At 54.3% G+C, this 6,313-nt stretch overlaps 1 pseudogene; it reads right to left on the bottom strand.

The window, feature by feature from the left end:
* Window positions 1-516: 516 nt before the first annotated feature.
* Window positions 517-2,157, bottom strand: LOC123171062 (inactive LRR receptor-like serine/threonine-protein kinase BIR2; annotated as a pseudogene).
* Window positions 2,158-6,313: the final 4,156 nt, after the last annotated feature.

Below are 6,313 nucleotides of genomic sequence, written 5' to 3'. Positions count from 1 at the left end.
TGGGTGTGCTGCTCCTCGGATACGAGCTGCAACGTGTCAGATGTGTGGTGTTGTTAATTCCTGATTATGTGTATAATCACGTGCTTGGCCATATTTGGCCATCCAGGCCAGTTGCCCCTCCTGTCCAGCAAGTGGTTGTTCCTGGGATCTGTAGGTAGGACCTACAGGAGACCCTGGTATCGGGTCTGACCTATCCTGTGGATCGTGACTATTCCGAAGCGGGATTGGTGCCTTGCCGTGACGGTGTCTTTCCTCTGGAGTGTCATAGCGTTGACCGGGTGGCTTCATTTGTCTTCGGGAAGGGTTGTCCAGATTAATGGCTCCACCCAGCATTGACCATGGGGAGCGGGGAGTAAATTGCACAGAAGTACCACAATTGGGGCATTGAAAGCAGATTGGTACCAAGTTTGGTAATTTTTACATGTCAGTACCAAGTCTGGGGCTAGACGTTACAAAAAGGTCTAAATCGCGTATAAACGCGTATTGACAGTGTATCTGACTGGCAGGACCCGCCTGTCAGCTGCTGACGTGGCATTTTTTTGCAGAAACCCCCCGCACCTCCTTCGTCCTCACGCGCGGCGGCGCCCGATCTGGATAAGTCGCAGTGACCTCCGACTCGCTTCCTCCGCGGCCCTGGCGGCGGCGGCCAACCTTGCCCTTCCCGGTGCATCGCCAGAAGAAGAAGGCGAGGAGCAGCGAAGCGGCGGCGCCGAAGACCCCGGCAGCAATAACGATGTCGAGGCCGGTGCCCCCAAGGCCGCTGCCGCAGCGCGAGGACACAGGGTGGCCGCAGAGGCCCGAGTTCCCAGAGAAGGAGTCCTTGGAGAAGGCAGAGCCGAGCTGGGACGGGATCTGGCCCTCGAGGCGGTTCCCGGAGAGGTCGAGCGCCTTGAGGCGGTCGAGGCACGCGAGGGAGGGGGGTTCTGGCCGGAGAAGGCGTTGTCGCTGAGCTTGAGCGAGTTGAGGAAGCGGCAGTTGGCGAGCTCGGAGGGGAGCGGGCCGGTGAGGCGGTTGCCGGAGAGGTCGAGGTTGACGACGAAGGGGATCCAGTCGCAGAGCGCGGGGGGTATCTGGCCCTCGAGCGCGTTGGAGGAGAGGTCGAGCGTGTTGGCGGAGCGGCAGTACTGGAGCGCGGGGGGGGGGGGGGGGGATTTTGCCCTGGAGGCCGAAGCCGGAGAGGGAGACGGCGAGGATGCGCGACTCCTGCGGGTTCCAGCAGGAGATGCCGGAGAAGTCGCAGACGGCGCCCGCCGAGGTGTTGCTGGTCCAGGAGGTGAGGCGGCCCTCGGGGTCCCTGAGGTCGGCCTTGACGCCCTTGAGGCACCGCGCGTCGTCCTCCTGCGGCTCCGCCGCCGACCCCGGCGCCGGCTGCGGCGCGGCGAGCGGGAGGGTGAGGGCTAGGGCCAGGGCTAGCAGAAGGAGGTGCGGGGGGTTTCTGCAAAAAAAAATGCCACGTCAGCAGCTGACAGGCGGGCCCTGCCGGTCAGATACACTGTCAATACGCGTTTATACGCGATTTAGACCTTTTTGTAACGTCTAGCCCCAGACTTGGTACTGACATGTAAAAATTACCAAACTTGGTACCAATCTGCTTCCAATGCCCCAATTGTGGTACTTCTGTGCAATTTACTCGGGAGCGGGCGACCTCCTTGTTGATTTCTAGGAAGGAGTTCCTCCAGGGTTGTCGCTGCTTGTTGCGAATGGTTCTTTGTTCGAATTCTTGCTCGGCGATAAGGACCTCAGTCCACTTGTCATTTAGTTTGTCCTGCTCAGCTGGAAGCTGTTCGAAGTTCTGTTTCATTCTTTTGGCGGTACTAATTAACTGACGCGGAAAGCCTGTCATCGAGGGTCGGTGAACGGCTCCTCGGGGATATCAAAGTCGTCGGATCCGAGGCTTAAATCATCCTCGGTCTCTGGATAATAATCATAATCATTGCGGTCCTCCTCATCCCTTGTATTGTCCAACATACAGACGTCTTGGGTGGAGGGAACCGCTCGACTTTCAGTCTCCTCGACGGTGATTGGGAGCACGTCCTGCGATGGATCGATGACAATTTCTTCCGAATTGGTATGTTTTTCAGAGGCGTGGTCCGGTATGTCGGTTAAATCTTCGACAATAGCAACTTCATGGGTGGCGGATGGGACGAACTTTTCCATGTCCTTAGGCTCTCCTTTGATCTTGTCGACCCGCGACGAGATACAGATGGACCGCTAAGGCCGTTGGTAGCACAGTGCACAATAAGTTCTACTTTGGTTTCTTCTCCAACGCTGCATGTGCCATCAGATCTAGTGGTGGGATCAGGTGGACTGGTTTGTCTTCCCCTTCGTGTTCAATGCAGGGGAGCCATTTGTGTCTTTGTCAGGTCGATGGTGCTTCGGCAACAACAATGCCTATTTTCATATTCCATCAACTCCGGTCGATGTCTAGGTGTGATCAGCTCAGCCGCGTCCTCTTCTTTGGGCCATCGATCCTTCGGGATCGACGTCGCCGACACTTTCTGGCAGAGATTGGTGACTTCCCAATTGCGTGCATGGTACACCTTTATTGTTTTGGCGACGACGAGTAACTCCTTTGGCAGCAACGACAATCAATAAAGGATGGAGAAGATGGATGATTCTCTAAGGAATGGATTGTATATCCATTATCCTTTTGCAATGTTGATGTTCTCAAGAGCTACGGCTCATTCGGAAAGAAAAAGGGAGCCCGTGACTGTTTATTCTAGGTCGAACGTCCCACAAGGTTGGCTGACTTTTCAGAAAAGGCAAACAATTTCTAAAATGATAAGTACCTGACATCAGGTATAAGTACATGGCAAGTCGAATGTTTTTTATGACAATTCTAGTGATGTAAGGATGACAAGTAAGTCGACACACATGGTAATTTTCTGTTGAAAAATAGGCTGAAGTACGAAGTTGTCATGCTTGCCAACAATAGTCGCCTTTCTTGCGTCACTAAATTTGCAATAGAAAATATTTGATTCGTCATATACCTAACGTTCGAGTGTTATCAAATTTCAACAATTTTGGGGCATGTAATCCCAAATTTCCGTGTACATATTGCAAAGCCCAAAGCCTGATCATAGACTAGCCACTGTGGCATTATTCTCCCATTTGCTGGGAGTAGCCAGCCAGCTAGCATACACGTGCCTGTCTGATTCAATCATTTTGTACCATTGTACAGCCCAGCATCCGAGCAATGTTTTCCAGCGAGAGTGGTCACTGAAACGGGAGAGGATAAGAAAGCAATGTCCTGGTATGCGCCCACCGGTCCAGTCCATATTTTTTTTTTCTGAGGGAAAGCGGTCCAGTCCATGTGTGCTTCCATGCATGCACGGCTCGCTCATAACTTGATTGATGCATGCAATGTCATCCGTTGTTTAGTTCCATCTGAGAATTAGATATTTTGAGACTCATATCTTCAAAATGGAAAAGTATATATATAGATAGTGATATTTTCTTAGTTTCTCGTCATGCATACACAACGACGTTATTTGGTGTCAGGTTTTTCAGATCTATTCAAGAATTCAACGGCGACGACTACGGCTCCGGGGCACTGTTCATTAAGGGCACATGCACGAACACTTTCCGGCTGTCATCGACAAGGTCAGGCCGGCTCCGGTATGAGAGTGGCGACAACGGCGTGTCGGCGGCTCGTTCTGGGCGATGGCAATGGTCGTTCAGTGGTCCATGGACCTCGATATAATTTTTATTTGTTTGAGGTGGTTTGTACTTTCGGTGAATCTTTATAATATATTTGATTATTTTCGTAAAAAAAGATGGTGATATTTTCCAGCTTAAGTAAAGGGAAACGTTTGGGGCCGGGGCACCGGCAGAACGATTCGGCCGGTCTCCCTCTTCCTCGCGCAGCGCACGTACAGGAGGGCACCAGAGCCGGCAGGCACCACGCGCGGGCCAGACGACCAGCGGGCTTCTTCGACCGCTGCCGCCAGAGAAGAGCGCCTTGTCGTCCGCGTGCGGCCGCCCCTCACCGAATGTCGTTCGCGTGCGGCCGCCCCTCGCTGGATCTCGTTCGCGTGCGGCCGCCCCTCGCCGGATCTCGTCCGCCTGCGGCCGCCCCTCGCCGGACTACTACCCCTCTGCCTCTTCCCAGAATCCGCCCCTCTGCCTCTCCCTGGAATCCGCGCCGGCCGCCCCTCGCCAGACCTTGCAGCGCTCGAGCCTCCCCAGCCATGGCAGACTACACCCCACGGTGATTTTTTGTTAGAACCGGTTGTAGCAAATTCAATCGCCGGTGGTAGCAAAAATCTACTACTGTTGCAGCAAAACGGCGTCATCGTCATCGCGAGCAAACACTAGACATCGCGCTTTTTTGTTACATGCTACAACCTGTATCACATTTTGCTACAACCGGCACACCACTCAGCTACAACCGGCGCCGAGTTTTGCTACATCGGATATACAGAAAGTTGCAAGCGTTCAGTGCCATCGAGGAAAGCTACAACCGTCTACAGAAAATGCTACAACCTTCGATGAAAAAAGCTTCAACCAAACGAGAGATGAATTTTTCACCCAGGCGCTGCTCAAAACGAAAAAAGTTTCAATCGTTTACAGAAAAGCTTCCACCGTAGAGGAGAAAAGCTACAATCGTGTCAATTTTTTGCTACTACCGTCTGTGTGTTTTGCTACATCCATTCATGCGGCCATGGTGATTTTTTGCGACTGAGGTGTGACCGGCGACGACGAGGGCGAACATTTTTTGTTGCAACAACCTTGTTTTTTGCTACCATTGGCGATGTGTTTTGCTACATCCGATTAACATGTTTGCTACAATGGCGACGCTGATGGATTTTTTTGCTGCAACCGTTGTCTTCATTTGCTACGACTGACACGGGAAAATGCTACCACGAGGCATCTCTGTTTTTTGCTGGAACCAATCATCGGTAAGGCGGAGCTGCATCCATGGCACTCCGACGAGCAGCGGGGGCAGCGAGCGGTCGGGGCGAGCTGAGTCCCGGAGCGCGGGGCGGCCCCGACGAGTGGCCGGGGCGGCGAGCGGACTTGGACGAGTTGAATCGCGGAGCTGCATCCATGGCGCTCCGATGGGCGGCCGAGGCGGCGAGCGGTCAGCTGCAACCAGCGGCCGGGGCGGCGAGCGGGCGGGGCGAGCTGAGTGCCGGAGCGTGGGGCGGGCGGTGAGCGGTCAGCTCCATCCCGATCCGTTGGATCCTTATCCAACCAGGGCGTCGTCTTCCTCTCGTGAGCGCGGACGGGGAAAGGAACCCGATCTCGCCGCCCGTCTTCGCCGGCCGCCCCACGCTCCGGCACTCAGCTCGCCCCGCCCGCTCGCCGCCCCGCCCGCCGGTTGGAGCTGACCGCTCGCCGCCTCGGCCGCCCATCGGAGCACCATGGATGCAGCTCCGCGACTCAACTCGTCCAAGTCCGCTCGCCGCCCCGGCCGCCCGTCGGGGCCGCCCCGCGCTCCGGGACTCAGCTCGCCCCGACCGCTCGCTGCCCCCGCTGCTCGTCGGAGTGCCATGGATGCAGCTCCGCCTCACCGGTGATTGGTTCCAGCAAAAAACAGAGATGCCCCGTGGTAGCATTTTTCCGTGTCAGTCGTAGCAAATGAAGACAACGGTTGCAGCAAAAAAAAATCCATCAGTGTCGCCATTGTAGCAAACATGTTAATCGGATGTAGCAAAACACATCGCCAATGGTAGCAAAAAACGAGGTTGTTGCAACAAAAAATGTTCGTCCTCGTCGTCGCCGGTCACACCTCAGTCGCAAAAAAGCACCATGGCCGCATGAATGGATGTAGCAAAACACACAGACGGTAGTAGCAAAAAATTGACACGATTGTAGCTTTTCTCCTCTACGGTGGAAGCTTTTCTGTAAACGATTGAAACTTTTTTCGTTTTGAGCAGCGCCTGGGTGAAAAATTCATCTCTCGTTTGGTTGAAGCTTTTTTCATCGAAGGTTGTAGCATTTTCTGTAGACGGTTGTAGCTTTCCTCGATGGCACTGAACGCTTGCAACTTTCTGTATATCCGATGTAGCAAAACTCGGCGCCGGTTGTAGCTGAGTGGTGTGCCGGTTGTAGCAAAATGTGATACAGGTTGTAGCATGTAACAAAAAAGCGCGATGTCTAGTGTTTGCTCGCGATGACGATGACGCCGTTTTGCTGCAACAGTAGTAGATTTTTGCTACCACCGGCGATTGAATTTGCTACAACCGGTTCTAACAAAAAATCACCGTGGGGTGTAGTCTGCCATGGCTGGGGAGGCTCGAGCGCTGCAAGGTCTGGCGAGGGGCGGCCGGCGCGGATTCCAGGGAGAGGCAGAGGGGCGGATTCTGGG

This window comes from Triticum aestivum, chromosome 7D, assembly GCF_018294505.1.
Source record: "Triticum aestivum cultivar Chinese Spring chromosome 7D, IWGSC CS RefSeq v2.1, whole genome shotgun sequence".
NCBI lineage: Eukaryota > Viridiplantae > Streptophyta > Magnoliopsida > Poales > Poaceae > Triticum > Triticum aestivum.
The sequence above is the reverse complement of the archived record's forward strand: the minus strand, read 5'-3'. Positions and strand labels throughout refer to the sequence as shown.